This window comes from Nannobrachium achirus, assembly GCF_963921795.1.
Source record: "Nannobrachium achirus genome assembly, chromosome: 2".
NCBI classification, from domain to species: Eukaryota; Metazoa; Chordata; class Actinopteri; order Myctophiformes; family Myctophidae; genus Nannobrachium; species Nannobrachium achirus.
In genome coordinates this window covers 50743146-50760110 of record NC_137811.1, presented here as the reverse complement: position 1 = coordinate 50760110, position 16965 = coordinate 50743146, and positions in this window count along the sequence as shown.

The window sequence follows — 16965 nt, the reverse complement described above, 5'->3', positions numbered from 1 at the left end:
ATTGTTTGATTGCATAGAACTAATGCTATAGTCTAATCAGAACACCTGTGTAAGGCTGTGTTTACCCAAGAAATGGCCGCTCTTAGAACTACATTTGGCACACCCTATAGGCCTATGTATTATTAAATGGTATTTTTACTCAAGTCGTGACCCATAAAAAAAGGTGTTCTAGACTAGAGTACCACGCGATATAATCTATTCTACTGCATTCCTTCTGCCTGCCTGCTGCTATGAGGGGGTGTGTATCCTCACTGAGTGGGGAGGGGAGGGGGGAGTGACCATCCCGGGATTTCCAAAACAAAAACGCAATAACGTCAGAGAGAGAGAGAGAGAGAGAGAGAGAGAGAGAGAGAGAGAGAGACGCAGAAAAGAAGAGTCGGAATATCCCTCGTTCTGTCAACACTCCTCCAGCACCAAGCTCAGCAAGCTGTAGCCTGAAAACCTACAGGCAGGCAGACACAGTCACAGACCAGACGCGTTCTTTTCTTCTTGTCACTGTGGTGGCAAATAAATGCACCACTACTGCTCAAGATCTGCAAGCATCTTGAACACCGATCTTGGGATCGTCGTCTTCCATTAGCTTGCCCTAATATTCTGTTTGCCACTGAAGATCTGTGATAAAAGATAATCGATTGCTATAGGAACTCGTAAACAGCAGCATCAGCCTCCCCTTGTAGCAGTAGCAGGTATGAATCGTTCAAGCCGTCACGGGAACCTGCACGGCGCGCTGTCACAGAGTCCGGCTCCAGACTCCACAGGCGGCCCGGTCCGCAGTAAGCGGCACCTGCAAGGAGTCCTGAGCAAATACACTAACATGCTCCAAGGCTGGCAGACCAGGTAGGTTCCATGGGGTTCATTAAAGTTAGCCCAATAACTTTAACAGCACTGTCTTTTATATAAAGACAGTGATGTTAAGTTAATAGGCTGTGTTTTTTATATAGCCTATATCATTGATCACCTTGAATGTCACTTCCCTTTAAGCTCCATCCTACATTAGGCTAATATGAGTTACAGTGCATGAATAAATTAACACTGGGGATTTAAGTGTATTCATGCATTCATTAATTAATGTTTTTTTTCCTTCTTTTCCATGGGCTACACAGTCTTGTTACAAGAAAACACTGACGCATCAGCATTTGTTAAATTTATGAATGAGTGAGAATAAATCAGGCTTACTATTACTACATGGAATGACATCAATTCAGAGTAATTCAAGGGAATTTGAGCATTTAATTCACCACAGAGAATCTTTTGATCCGATTTGGATTATATCAACGTTACAGTAGCCTACTACAAATGGTTTTCTGAATGTATATACATTAACATACATTCCCCTATCAAGCAGGAAGCAGCAATAACGTCGTCTTGGTTATCCCAGGCTAATTGTCTGTTACTTGTTAAACAAGCTTTATTTGACAAAAAAAAAAGAGAAATCTTGATAATACCCAGGGGAAAGTAACAATATCAATGTAACTTCAAAATTACTTTAAAGTTTTGTGCCATGGTGGTGACCAAGAAAAGTAAATCTACTGTTTTTAGTAGGTTACTGTCTGTCTGTCTGCCTGTCCGTCGGTCCATCTGTCTGTCTGTCTGTCCGTCCATCCATCAATGGTCACCTATTCTGTAGACGGTATATATTGCTGCTTTAGATTACTGGAGATGTGGGGGTGGGGATCCTAGTGTAAGACTCTGAAACCCTGAATGAGTCATCCAGTATATCAGGAAAGCCCTTGCACACACAGTCAAATCCTGAGTGTTACTGTAACTCTGAATGGACCTGAGAGACCTTTTTCAGGTCCTATTTTACACTTTCAGAATGAAAGTAACACTCGGGATTGCACAGTGTGCACTCCCTCCCACAGATCCCACTGCTCCCTTCCTCCGGTACCACCCCCCCCCCCCCCCTCTCTCTCTCTCTCTCTCTCTCTCTCTCTCTCTCTCTCTCTCTCTCTCTCTCTCCTCTCTGACTCTTTCTTCTTCCTCTTCCTCTCTCTCCCAGTGGATCGATAGGTAGAGCAGTCGAACGTGTAATGAGCTCCATGATCACAGGCTGACAGTGTGAGCTATAGTCTTCTTTAACATACTTCCATGATCCACCAAACACGTGTGTGTGTGTGTGTGTGTGTGTGTGTGTGTGTGTGTGTGTGTGTGTGTGTGTGTGTGTGTGTGTGTGTGTGTGTGTGTGTGTGTGTGTGTGTGTGTGTGTGTGTGTGCGCGCGCGCACGCGCGTGCGTCCATGTGCGTGCGTCCGTGTGCATGCGTGCGTGCGTCCGTGTGCGTGCGTGCGTGCGTGCGCGTGTGTGTGTGTGAGAGAATGTGTGTGTGTATGATCAACTACAGAATGAATATTGAAACTATCATCAAAAAAAGGTAACATGTTTTTTTCCCCTCTTTTTTTCGCAAAGCACCCCTCCCTCCCTCTCCCCATGCACCCCTATAGTTATTTTCATTTTCTATTCTGTCAGGGTGAACTGAGGCAGGAGATTGACTGTGCGATGAAGCGACTGTGGCATGTTTGTATCAGCACAGTGATTGCAACTTTATTGTTGTTCGTAGTCTGTCAGAGGGGATTTGGTTCGTATTTGTTGTGATAAACCACTTGACAGCAAAAGCGCTGGAGTTGGAGCTGGACCCTGTATTGCTGTCAAACATGTGTCCCTGATTAATGAAAAGTTGACACTTTTTAGTTAATACATTTTGGCCTCTGTGGAGTGTTACATTAAAGTTAATATACTGGGATTGGAAACATTATCTAGGATATCAAAACCATGACAGGTCGACGGTGATAGCTAAAAATAATTTTGCATTTCAGATGTATCATGGTTCATGCTGAATTGGTTCAAATTGGTCCAGCTGGCATACTCATGTCACCAACATAACTAGCTTCATGCATTAGTTGTGTTACCAATGCTGTAGTTAAGTATAATTCCACTTTAAAGGGAAAATTGGATTCATAATGTCAATGGCACCCTGTAATGACGGTTATTTTATTACTGTGAAAACATAAAAGTCCATGTGTAGAGAACAGCAGTTCCACCCGCATTATCCCAGCTTGATCCTCAACTGTGAAAGTTCATATTCAGACCAGATATTTTGTACCTCTCTATATCCAGTTGTTAAATTGCTGCTCAAATTCATACTGTACCATTCAATTACATACAGTTCGTTTTTTTTGGATGATTGGATGACTTTGAGGAAACCTCTTGTGAAAACATCCACTGTGGCCCTCTAAATTGGAAGTGATTACCCAACCTTTATATTGTATTTTATTTAGAATTAACCAACATTGCAAAAATACCAGATCTTGTAGTGAGATTGTAGATTCACTATTTTGACATTTTAAAATGTCGTTACATTTTTCACCTATAATGACATGCCCAGAATAGGGACACCAGGATTAATGTGGGTAATATACCTAGTGGGAGCTAATTACCAGGTCTTATACACCACAGGTGAGGCCCTTTTCTCTGCTACTTTGCCATATTATAATGAGACAGCTCTGGCACTTGACAAGACATGTTAACTTTAGCTCATCACAAAATGCTGTCTTTCTTAAGAAATGATCCTTAGTCCCTTCTCTCTACCTCTCCTGCAGTCCATAAGCTTAATTACACATTTTGTTCACTCATTCTCATTTCTCTCATTCTCAGTTCTCACCTTTATTTTCTCTTACCGCCTGATTCGCTCTCCCTTGATTTACCTCTCTTTCTTTCTTTCTTTCTTTCTTTCTTTCTTTCTTTCTTTCTTTCTTTCTTTCTTTCTTTCTTTCTTTCTTTCTTTCTCCTCCACACACACACACACACACACACACACACACACACACACACACACACACACACACACACACACACACACACACACACACACACACACACACACACACACACACACACACACACACACACACACATACATGCCCTCCTCTTTCCTTTGCTGTCCAGCCCTATCTAAATGAATATTCCAATCTCAAGTCTCCCTGTTCCAGCAAGAGAGGGCTGCTGTTCTGCACTGCAACCTTGAGTGATAGATTAGGAGCTACTAGTGAGAGCTATAAGGTCTAATGATATCCCAGACACTTCTCTCACAGATGACAGATGAAGACAGTGGTTTATGGCCCAGCAGCACAGTGTTTGTGAGGCTGCAGACTGAGGCTTCAAGTGGAAGGGAAGCGTCTCTGACTCATGATTACAAGCCATAAGAAAACACTGGTGTATGACCAAGGGGGAAGCTGTGAGTGAATGTGAATCTGTGCATGTACTGTACTGCACTGTATGTGCGTGCGTGAGCTTGCATGTGGGTGTGTGATTGTTGTGTTTATGCATGTGCACACACATGCAGGTGATTGTATATTAGTTAGCATGGTGAGAGATTGTTGATTGCTGATTTACGTGTTACAAATATCAATAAACAAGCTAATATAGCAGGGTATTGTTCAAGTTCACTTTGCATAATGGCATATACAGTATACAAACCACAAGTTACATTTATGTGGTGGTTTGACTCAAAAGAGAAAAACATAAAAATACTATTTCTTTTTACCACTTATTAAACCATTATGCATAGTTTTTTTTTAAAACAAGGGTTCATATTTTAGAATTAGATTGTCGTTAGAGAAAATAGAAGAAGAGTGTTAAAAAAATATTTTTTATTTACTTCTTTCTATCGTTTTAGTGATTTTAACGATTTTGATTTGCACGCATGCCCCCGAGCAGTAATTGAACGTTGTTCTATGCATATCATTTAAGGTGCCCTGAGAGCAGCATTGAGAAAATGCTTTGAGCGTTTTGTCAACACTCATCATTTATTTTCTCTAATGACTGTCTAAAATATGAACCCTTGTAAAAAAAAAAAAAAAGTTGTCCTTTAAAGCTCTATACTAGTCTCCTGTTTTAGCTTGACACTAAATAAATATCTTAAAATAGACAATGTATAAGCAACGATCAGCTATTGTTCGCAAATATTAACCCCAGAATAGGGAATCCTTCAGTGAATACATGCACTACACAGCAATTCATGCATGCGTGTGCACACACACGCACACGCACGCACGCGCACACACACACACACACACACACACACACACACACACACACACACACACACACACACACACACACACACACACACACACACACACACACACCATTGTTCTTGTTTTTGTTGATCATCCTCATCTGCTCAACATTGTAATTATCAGTCTATAAATCAAATGGAGACCGTCACACTTTATAAATCATTTTCTGGATTCCATGAAACAAGTATAGTTTTAAAGTGAAATTTGCTCATTTGTTTAGAGAGCAAATGCAATGCCTTAGATCTCAGGCAAGGTTACACCTCATTCTGCAGCAGCTTTACAAAGCTATTATCGACTGAATATATTATTTAGACCACTGCATATAAGGCACAGAATAACAGATTAAAACTACATTATTGAGTTTATTCTTGCACCTGCAGCTAATGGTTATTGACAATGATTATAATACAATTAATTTAACTTGATATTCAGTGGATTCTGGAGGCCAGATAATTCCAAAGTTATTAGAAGTAAATCAGAAACATTACTGAGATGATGGAATATGCACAAGCCTAACAACAAGGCATAACAGATTCTGTACCAGATTATATTTTGAAAGCAGCCCTCTCACCGCTGGCTAACAATGCAATTTGTGACAGAGACGACTGCAGAGTGCCAACTGTCATGTACTATAATATATCTATCAATTGGACAAAGTGACAGAAAGCAGCTGTTTTTTTGCGCACGCACGCACGCACGCACGCACGCACGCACGCACACACGCACACACGCACACACGCACACACACACACACACAGTAAAATCCTCAGGGTTCATTTAAAGGAGCACTTCCATTTCAACCTCCTCATCTTCATATAATTATATCTTGCTCACTATAATATGGCACAATTGTGTACTTGCTCTACATCTCAGAACTGTGGACAGTTCAGAAACCTGCGTACAGCGCTTTCTCATCCTGGAAAGGTAGAATGCTGAAATAGAAGCCTGAAACAAGTGATGTTAGGCGATAATGTCATTTATAACCAAATGGACCCACGTCCATTTGGAAAAATGGATAATGGATAAATGACGCTGAGGATATTACTGTGTACACTCTTTGAAATAAGTCAGAGGCTTCTCATCATAGTCAAACAACACATTCTAATGCCACATGGGAACAGTGACAGACGAGGGACAACAGATGGTTTCATAAAAAGAGATTTGAATTATTCATTGTGGTTTCTAGTCTCTCTGATTATAGTTTTCTTCCTTCTTCCACATGTTGTTTTGTGTACTCTCTCGCTCTCTATCGTTGTCTGCTGTCTCTGTTGCTCCCATTTCTGCTTTCATACCTCTTTGTTCTTTCTTTCTTGCCTTCTCTCTCCCTCCCTCTCTCTCTCTCTCTCTCTCTCTCTCTCTATCTCTCACTCTTTCTGTTTGACATCTATCCCTTTTATCTCTTTCTCCATCTCTCTATACCTCCCTCTGTTCCATGCTTGCTCCCTTTCGTCCATCACTATTCTCCCTCCTTCCTCCACCCCTCTTCTTCTCCTATACCTCCATCAGTGGCTCTCATCAGTGTGGTGCAGATGCTGCTACGTGGCCATATTAAAGACCCCAGGGTAAAATCACTCAGCCCTCAGCTGCTTGCATACGAGCTCCAATGTGGGATGAAATAAGATTTGTTCCCACTTTCATCAGGGGAAGAAGAGAATGCTGACTGAGCTATAATACCATACTAGCTCTGTGTGTGTGTGTGTGTGTGTGTGTGTGTGTGTGTGTGTGTGTGTGTGTGTGTGTGTGTGTGTGTGTGTGTGTGTGTGTGTGTGTGTGTGTGTGTGTGTGTGTGTGTGTGTGTGTGTGTGTGTGTGTGTGTGTGTTTGCGTACGTGTGTGTGTTTGCGTACGTGTGTGCGCATGCACGCGCACAGACGTTTGTGTGTGTTTGCGTGTAGAACAATCGCAGCACAACAATGCTCCTCAGCTCATGATTTCCTACTCCCCTTGTGATATTTCCCAGTCACTTGAACCCCATCAGGGACAATCCTACACCATGTTGTGCGTCCGTGGCCAAAAATTGGCAGAAATAGCAGATCTACAAGTGCACAAACCTGCGACGCAATGCGTCCAGGCTACTTTTGGCGAAGAGATTTTGTGTTGATCGAAAAAGCAGCAGACCTCTTCTAGACCCCTGGGGGACCCCGGTCAAGTATATAATTAAGCAAAATGAACACATTTGATCACCAAAACTGTGTGTCATGAGTTACATTATTTTACTATGTAGGGGTGAGACCATGATGTATTGTGTTAGAACACAAAACAAGATTTCTGTCATTTCTGAAATGTATCTCTGGCCCTGAATTTTGACTTTTGTTTTTCTGCTTCCATCTCCTGCAGATTCTTCGTACTAGATCCAGATGTGAGTCAGCTGCAGTATTATCTAAATGCCCATAGTAGCAGCAGCCAGAGACCTCCGCGGGGGTCCATGTCTCTTCTCGGAGCCTCAGTGGTTTCCAGTGACGAGTTCCCTCACATGTTTACCATCCACTCCGCCAATGGAGACTTCTACAAACTCAGAGGTATGGAAACAATCCTCTGTTGCCTTTTTTAATAAGAGAAATTGATTGATTATAGTGTGTTTGTCTCCTTTTGGGACATCTAGGTGGCTCAGGGCTGAGACGGCATATGCCCGCTGGCAGCTTATTAGCCATTCTGTTTTAAGCCCACAACCCTCCCCCAACACACGCATGCACGCACGCACGCACACACACACACACACACACACACACACACACACACACACACACACACACACACACACACAGTTTTATCAGGTGAGGTACAAGGAGGACACAGAGGTGTTTATGTTGCGTTGCATATTTTGATTTGAAGTAAACGTATTAAACTTGCATCATTTTTGGATTGGACTCAGACTTTGTGACGGCATCTGCCTGGAAGTATTCCCTGAGGGCTGAGGTAATGGGGTAAGATGTGAGGGGAGTGAAATAGTTTGAATAGGATCCAGCCCTGTTCTTAAAGCCTGGGCCAAGGTACTCCCCGTTGCCACTGATGACCTTGGGCATCCTGGAATATAAAGTATGCCTACAGGAGAGAAGTCAAGGGCAGGAGGTGCCAACATACTGTAATGTAGCTCATTAGTCTAGTTACTCCTTTTGTTTCTTTTCTTTTCTCCATGGAATTGTGCTCCATCATCTTGTATTATCTCATTGATATCATGTCTTTTAGGGGCGGCATTATAGCTCAGGGGTAGAGAAACCGTTATTAGAGCACGAAGGGTTCCCAGTTCGAATCCGGGCTCAATGTCGAAGGGTCCTTGGGCAAGACTCTGAACCCCTAGTTGCTCCCGGTGAGTAGGTTGGTGCCTTGCATGGTTTCCTCCGCCACCAGTGTATGAATGTGTGCGTGAATGGGTGAATGTAATGCACAATCTCTGTAAAGCGCTTTGGATAAAAGCGCTATATAAATGCACCATTTACCATTTAGGGAACAACAGCTCACCCATTAATGACACATTTGTTGCCAGGATATTACTCGGTAAAAAATATTGGAAAAAGAAAAAACAATTGGAAAATATTTCCAAATTGTTCAGTTAAATTATTTTATTCAGTTTGATACTTTTTGATACAAAAAAACTAAAACAGAAATGCCTTGATTTCAAAACGTTTTATTTTTTCACAATACCTAATATATTGAAAAAATTAAGAAATTCGGTTCATTCGGTATGGGCTGTACGGTTCGGGACAGGGCTATTCGGTCCGGTACACCGGTTAGTTTCAGTATTATTGCACCTGTAGTAGCCAGTGCCATGCAAGGTTTTTCAGTGTTTTTACCTTATTTCCGAGGCTCCTTGTACGCACCACCGGTCCAAATGTAATCCGATTACATCAGGGCAGGCGATACGCTCGTATTTTCTTTCACCCAGAAGTGAGAACATTTTGGGAATTTGAGTTTTTGCGCCAGTGCCGGGTGCCACAGACCGCACGCTACGGTTTACAATAGGAAACTTTATATCCCGACTTAAGTCTGGAAAAGCACGGTCGGATTTGAAATCCCGACTTTAGTCGGGATAGGCACCCCATGTGTTAGCAACCTTAGACCTTGGTTTATTAGAACAGTGGTTTCCCATGTTTCACATTAAGTTAATATTCTGGGGACCCCACCCTGGAGGTCCCGACCCACAGGTTGAGAACAACTGTTCTATTGGATCGAGTAAAGGCGAAAGGCATTGGAGGCTAAAGTAATATCTCTTATTATTTGATGAAGAGTTCTGTAGGGGAAATAACTTCTTCCCAGACTCCCACCTCCCTGTTGCTATGGGAACCCCATCCCCTCCCAGCATCTCAGTATCACATTATTGTTTGAAGTTGAGGTTTCAATGTTGCTCACTGATGGGGGAAAAAAAGCCTTGCTGTCAGCATAGCGTAACTCCTGTCAGCAGCTGTCTATAGAGTGAGGGAGAATTTTCCAGAATGATCTTTTTTGATCTTTAAGGCATGTTGAAGTGCCAGCTCATGTAGTAGCGTGGCTGTGTGTCTCTTATGGTTCTCACTTCTTTTGCATGTCGACAGTATAGAGTGGAAATGAGCACGGAAGGTGCAAATCTAGGCAGTGAGAGCAACCTCCAGGTTGAAACCCCATGCTGAACACACTATCGATAACTGGTACTAGTTTGGAGATGTGCAATAACAGAGTATGCTCTGTGTTAAGCTGTTTCTTAATTTAATAATAACGTGTAGGACAACATTATTACTGGTAGAAAAGGTCTCTGTAATCGTATGGGACAGTGTGAAGTTGAACCTTGATTCACCTTAGAAGCAGTTCACATCTCTGCTATTTAAACGAGTTGCTGACAAAATTGCCAAGCTGCCAAGTTGCCGCACTGCAATCTTATAGATCTGCTATTTTTGTATAGTCGTGAACATTTTTGCAAATCTTTGAATATATGTATTTTTAAAGCGAACATTTGTAACTCATACATTTTGCTTCTGGAGGTCCCTGGAACTAAATATTTTGAGATGGGTGTCCGTGGCCAAATACAATCATTTGGGGGTCCTTGACATGAAAAAGTTTGAGCACCACTGACATAGAAACATGTAGAAGGATTTAGAAGACACTTATAGAATCGGGTCAAAAATATTCAAAGAATTTCCATGATTTTTCAAAAATAGTTCTGCTATCGTTCTATATCTGCTATTGTTCTATAGTAAAAGCATAAAATATTGCGTAATAATGTGTTCCCGGTCTAAATCGGTTATCCACCAGCTTCCCATGGACATATCCTTTCCAGGGGTCATCAATGTGTCCGTACGTACACGGACAAATGTGTCCTTGGCAGACTTGGTCTTGTCCGTGGCAAATGTTTCATTTTCTTTACACCATTACAATGTTCTTATTTTCATCACAAGACCCAATTACTGAACGTCAAATCTCCACTAGATCTTCTTCAGAATATGTATGACACTGATTTACTTTGACACTATATGGCAAAATATGAGTCTAACTATGCTAGTGGTTCTCAAATGTGTGTGTGTGTGTGTGTGTGTGTGTGTGTGTGTGTGTGTGTGTGTGTGTGTGTGTGTGTGTGTGTGTGTGTGTGTGTGTGTGTGTGTGTGTGTGTGTGTGTGTGTGTGTGTGTGTGTGTGTGTGTGTGTGTGTGTGTGTGTGCGCGTGCGTGCGTGCGTGCGTGCGTGCGTGCGTGCGTGCGTGCTTGCGTGTGTATGTGCGTGTGTGCGTGCGTATGTGCGTGCATGTGTGCGTATGTGTGCCGTGGGGGAAAGTAATACTTTGTGATTGTTTGACCACAGAGGTCACCTGTTTCCCTGGGTCCTACTGTCTGAGAGGTGGGGATTGCAATCTCCATGTCTGACAGATCTCATTTCACACTGTTTCATCTCTCTCTCTCTGTCTCCCCACCCCTCTCCCTCTCCCTCTCTCTCTCTCTCTCTCTCTCTCTCTCTCGAACGAACTGCTTGAACTCTCTCGAGAGAACAACAGTTTCGCTGATGGCTTTTGTGATAGGACTGACACTTTAAATTCACACTTTGCTCTCTCTGTCACTTTCTTTCGTTTCTTGGCCACCCTCGATTGAGCACCCACCCACTGCACTGCTTATCAGCAAACAACACATCTATAGCCAGACCAGAACACACTGCTTTCAGTAGCTTGGCTCATGTTAAATGACCTAAATTAATTACGTCTAAAACAAAGGTAATGCAAGTCAGTCTTGTTTTTTGGTTTTTGAGAGGTTTGATTGACACTATTGTTGTGGCCATGTAAACGTGTTATTAGTCAAATGGTGAACACAAAACTGTTATTTGATTCTCCACTATAAATTCCTACCCTATCTGCCAAGCCAAATATACCTAAAACAAATACACTTTCAATTAGAAATGGCCAGTAAATTAACAAGTCAGCACTACTACTACTACTACTACTGCTACTAGTACAACTACTGCTAACTACTACTTAAAGAGGCGTCGGCGATGTTTTCATGTTTCATAATAATATATCATTGGATCTGGATCCCATATTTAATGAAATGTCTTGTTTGATCCTCTAATAATGTAATAGGTATTTTCTAAGTTAAATCAGCAGCAAAAGTACATCAGGTCTATAGTGGATTTTATTTATTTTTTACAACAAGAAAATGTTTTCATTTACTGCTTTCTATTGTTTTAGCGATTTTAGTATTTTGATTTCAGTGGTTGGGGGCATGCGTACAAGTGGTTAAATATGTCTTTTAAGATACAATAAACCGGTGATTTCTTTGTTACTATTTACACCAGCCCCCATAAGTCATATCTGGCCATGTAGTCGGGGGCCCCAAGGCAATACAAGGACCGTTTGGTTCAGATTCTCGCAAATTCGCCAAATTTGGCACAGATGTTGTCCATAACATACTTAATCATTTTAAGATGGGTGCCAAGATGGGCACCCCATGGTACTGCCGTATTGCGCAATCCAATTGGGCTCCCATTGACTTTCTATACAGGAGGAAAATACCCAGAAAAAGATTTTTTTTCTGGGTATTTAAGGAGGATCTGAGGGGTCTAACTAGGGGTTTGTCATGATGCTGAATCCATTGCAGGCATTTGTTTTGCACAAAAAACATTCCGTGGGCTAGAAATGGTCTCAGAAAACAATACACGTATGGGTGAGTATTCATGTTAGTCGGAGGCCTTAGGGTTTTTTTTTTCTCGTGCTAATCAGTCTAAAAGTTCAACATTTTGCACAGATGTAGCTCAGGGCATGCTCTAATGATTTAGCTAGGGCGCAGATAAATGAAAACATTTTCTTTTCTATAATTACTATCTAAAATATGAACCCTTGTTGTAAAAAAAAACAAAGTTGTCCTTTAAGAGTGAGGCTTTAGTTTATGTTGCATTCCAGCAGAATTCTTCACAAAGTGAAGAGAAAGTGAAGAGATTTCACAAGCGTCCCTTCTGGCTTATACAGTATCATTCATATATGATCTCCTCGAAGCCCCCCCCCCCCCCCCCCCCCCCCAAAAAAAAAAAGCAGGCTGTACATCTATAGTTACGGTAACTCTTCAGATGGTTGTAAAGATTATGTCCCAAATGTATGTTAACATAAGCCTGATTTATACTTTGTGGTCAATGGCATCTCTTGACGAAAATAGCCAACATGCAGGCTCACAACACAGCGTATTGCGGCACGTAGTGAGCTATTTCTGGCGAGCGACACGTCATACAACTGAGTATAGATTAACCAATAGTTGGGGGCAGGTCATAGTAGCAGTCAGATGTCCCCGCGGGGTCCATGCATAAAATATAATAATACTTTTCAAGGTCAAATTAGACTTAAGTGCACCATTCTGGCCACAACAGCCCAAACAATAGGCTCCATCATGTGTATCATCTTATCAATATGAATATGAGTGGTTGGCAAGGTCCCACCTGCAGGGGCATGACACTGACATAGAAATGTAGGTTTTTCATTTTCAAGTTTTTTCAAAAATAGCAGATATACAAGCTCGCAGCGCGGCACTCGGTGCCGCGCTGTGAGCTTGTATATCTGCTATTTTTCAATAGTTAAAGCACAAAATGTGAGTGAATCTTTGTACCCAGGGCCCAGAATTTGGTGTGACACCCCTGCCCACCTGGCCTCACCGTGGAAATCAAACTATCAATTTACAATAAATCCACAGACAATAATCTGACACTGCTTCCTGATGCATAAATTACTTCCTGGGTCAGGTATTGACGGTTTCCTGTACGGTTGGAGTTATGGATATTGATATTGTGTCACTGTGTTTTATAGCTACTTGGTGGCACACAGAAAATAGCTGATCTACAGTATATAAGCTGACAACGTGACGGGTACTGTGCTTGTAGATCTGCATTTTTTTTGTGTGTGTGACAACGTCCTGCGGTAAAGTATAAATCAGGCTTTTTTCTTCTCCCTCTCAGCAATAGACGCTCAGGAGAAGCAGTTATGGATGACTCAGCTACAGCTTTGTTCCAGACGCCACTCTGACAGCAGTGCTAAGGTATCCACACACGCACGCAAGCGCGCACGCACGCACGCACGCACACACACACACACACACACACACACACACACACACACACACACACACACACACACACACACACACACACACTGCTAATTCACATTTTACCAGGGGCATCTTTCTGAATGTAACACTGAAATTCAGGATTTATATATAGACACCTTCGCCTGAGATACAAGAAGCATTAAACATCCAGAGAAGTGTCTGGCTGCTGTGCACATAGATTTGTTTGCTGACCACATCCATCCAAGCTACAGTATGGCCCAGATGCTCATTACCGTAAGGGCCCTCTCATCCTATCTCGTGCGGCTGCCTTGCTGCTCTGTATTCTGCCCAAGCAGAGAGCTTAAAACACTGACATCGTGAAACTGCAACTGATGGGGCGTCCAAATAGGGTGATCGTTTTTTCAAGAATCCAAACCGGGACTCATAATCACTTGAATCCAATTTCAAAACTAGCAAAAAATAGCCGACCTACAAAGCTCCCAACGCGTCGCAAAGCAACATGTTGTGAGATTATATCCGCTATTTTAGCTACTTTTTCTTTCACATTGATTTAAAATGTTGTGTTTATTTTCACCCATGGTGCTTTCATCAGGATATGGGACAATTATTTTAACACTTGGCACACACACCTTTAGTGATTGAACCTTTCAACAGAGCAGAGCAGAACAGAACATGATAAATGTCTTTGTAAACACTCAAAACAAGTGTTATTATTATTTCAGTTGTTGTTAAAACCAGGATAAATGTGGTAGTGAATGTTTAAAACAGGAACATTCAAATATTATAGAGATATTTGTCAGGACTCTGGACACACAGCTTAACTAGTTCACAGCCAAATCGCCAAAAATCGCCATTTTGGGGGGGGGGGGGGGGGGGGGGCTGAGGCAGCCAGATCGCCAAACGTCGCCTTGCTGATGATTTTCTGATTTTTTTAAAGAATGATTCTGCGATGGAAATGACATCATCGATGACGTAACCCGGAAATCGTTTGCCCATAACATAGCATAGGCTTTTTTTAGCATGGAAAGCTAACGTTTCTTTATCAAACTTTACCATATTTAAACGGATTTTCATTCGGAAAAAAGTGGCTGGGGTGACAGAGTGGTCACCCAGGAGCAAAAACGATTGTGCACGGCGTGCGCACGATGTGCACGGCGTCCAGGATCGCTCCCGTTCGCCCGGACCGGCCCCTAATGGCGGCGCCCATAGGCGGCCATTATGGTCCAGGCTGGTCCAGCCTGGAAGATCTAATCGTTGGGCACTCTCTAGTGGTATAGTACGTGTACTACAGTCTGCAATCATAATTATGCCTGCTGGGTTTCTGTACTCATAACTTGGAAATTAATAATATTCCTGGCAGTATAGGCGCACAAGCATATTGTAAATGGCTGTGTATGTGTTAAAACCAGGACAGTCCGGACTCATCCCTTTAACTTATCCATTTGCAGCCATACAAATGTAACCAAGTGGACCCTTGCCACTCCATTCTGTTACATTTGTAGTGAACACAGGATTTTACTGTGTGGTTATTCTGCAGGCTTCAGTGCACAGCATGTGTCTGTGAAATAACACTGTAAGCTCATGTTCTGCTCACAGTTTTGTAATGCATGTCATTTGCGGCCCTCGGCAGTCAGCAGTGCCCCTGTGGCGGTTTAAACACACCGACTCCTGTCCATTTACTCCAGGCCTCCATAGCTTGTTATTCTTCACACAATAGCTCCTTTGTTGACATGGCTCGAGAAAGATTGAGAGAAGTCCTTCGGGCAAGGTAACCCTCTTCAGGTTAAAGTGAGTAAAGGCCTCTTTTGTCGGTGTGAGTTGACACAGTGATACGTTTAGTTTACTCTGTCTGAGGAGAAATGGAAAAGCTTTATCTATGTTTGGGAGTGACAATGGCTTGATTGAAGTGAGTTTCAGGGGCTGCGATTTTCAATCTGTGTGCACGTGCGTTCGTTTGTGTTATATGTATGTGTGTGTGTGTCGGCGGGGTGAGTGGGCTTGTCTGTACTCACCAAAATGCTGTTCTTTTGCCCAAAATGGTCTATCTGGGGCAACAACAAGTATAACCCAGAGCCCAGAAATTATTCATATTTTGTAAAATCTAGAATATGTTTTGATTTGTTACTTTAAAATATATGTTGTTTTTGTTTTGTTTTATGAAAGTCCATGTTCATAGGGATGTGAATGTGTTGAAGTACTGTACCAAGATTTACATTACTGCATTTGCAGTGAGATTAGTTTTGCACATAGTGCATGCAATCCGGAAACCTTGTGGCTGTGTGTGTGTGTGTGTGTGTGTGTGTGTGTGTGTGTGTGTGTGTGTGTGTGTGTGTGTGTGTGTGTGTGTGTGTGTGTGTGTGTGTGTGTGTGTGTGTGTGTGTGTGTGTGTGTGTGTGTGTGTGTGTGTGTGTGTGTGTGTGTGTGTGTGTGTGTGTGTGTGCGTGCACGTGCTCTGTGAGCAGGATGTTCTAGCTGCATGCTGCTCCCTCCTCCTCTCCCCAGTCCCCTCACCTCCGCTCTCGCTGCGTCTGCTTTCACTGGACACTCTCCCTCTCTCTCATCCGCTCTCCCTTCCTCTCCTCTCCTCTCCCCTGTCCCCTGTGCCGCTGCGCTTCTCCCTCGCATTCAGACTCTCTTCCTTCCCCTCGCGTAGCCTTCTATCTCTCTTTCTCTTTCTCTCTCTCTCTCTCTCTCTCTCTCTCTCTCTCTCTCTCTCTCTCTCTCTCTCTCTCTCTCTTGCCTTACCTTAAACGTTACCTTAAAACTCCTCTCTCGCCTCCCTCGCTCTTTGCATATCTTGCAGCCATTCCCTCCCACCCATGTCTCCCTCCCTCCCTCTACTCTTGCCTGCCTCCCTCCCTCCCCGGCTGTCTGTGATGTGCATGCGTTGGTCCCCGTGTTGCCCTGTGTGCTCGGCCAGAAGATGTCCTTGTGTGTGACGGCGGCCGCCGAGCCCGGAGGAGCTGTAGTGGGAGCCGCCGGGAAGAAGCGTCTGGCGACACTGAGGCCAGAGTGCCCTTCCTCCTTCTTCCACTCCTCCTCCTCCTCTTCCTCCTCCTGCTTCTCCTCTGACCCGTCTTCCTGCTGTGGCTGCTGCCATCTCTTTCCGGCCTCCTGCACGTCCACCGTTTCCTCCAACTCCTCTTCCTTCTCTTCTTCCTCGGTGCGGAACTGCGGCTTCTCCCCACATCCAAACCCTCCTTCTGCTCCACCCTCCACCCAGATACCTCCTCCTTCTCCTCCTCCTCCACCTCCTCACCCCCACCACCCCCACCTCCCCCACCCCCACCACCACCACCATCCTGGGGCTGCTCCTGGTAACATTGTCACCGTCACCCACCATCAGTCCCCTGGCACTGCCCGTCGGGCCAGGACCAAACAGCAGCAGAACC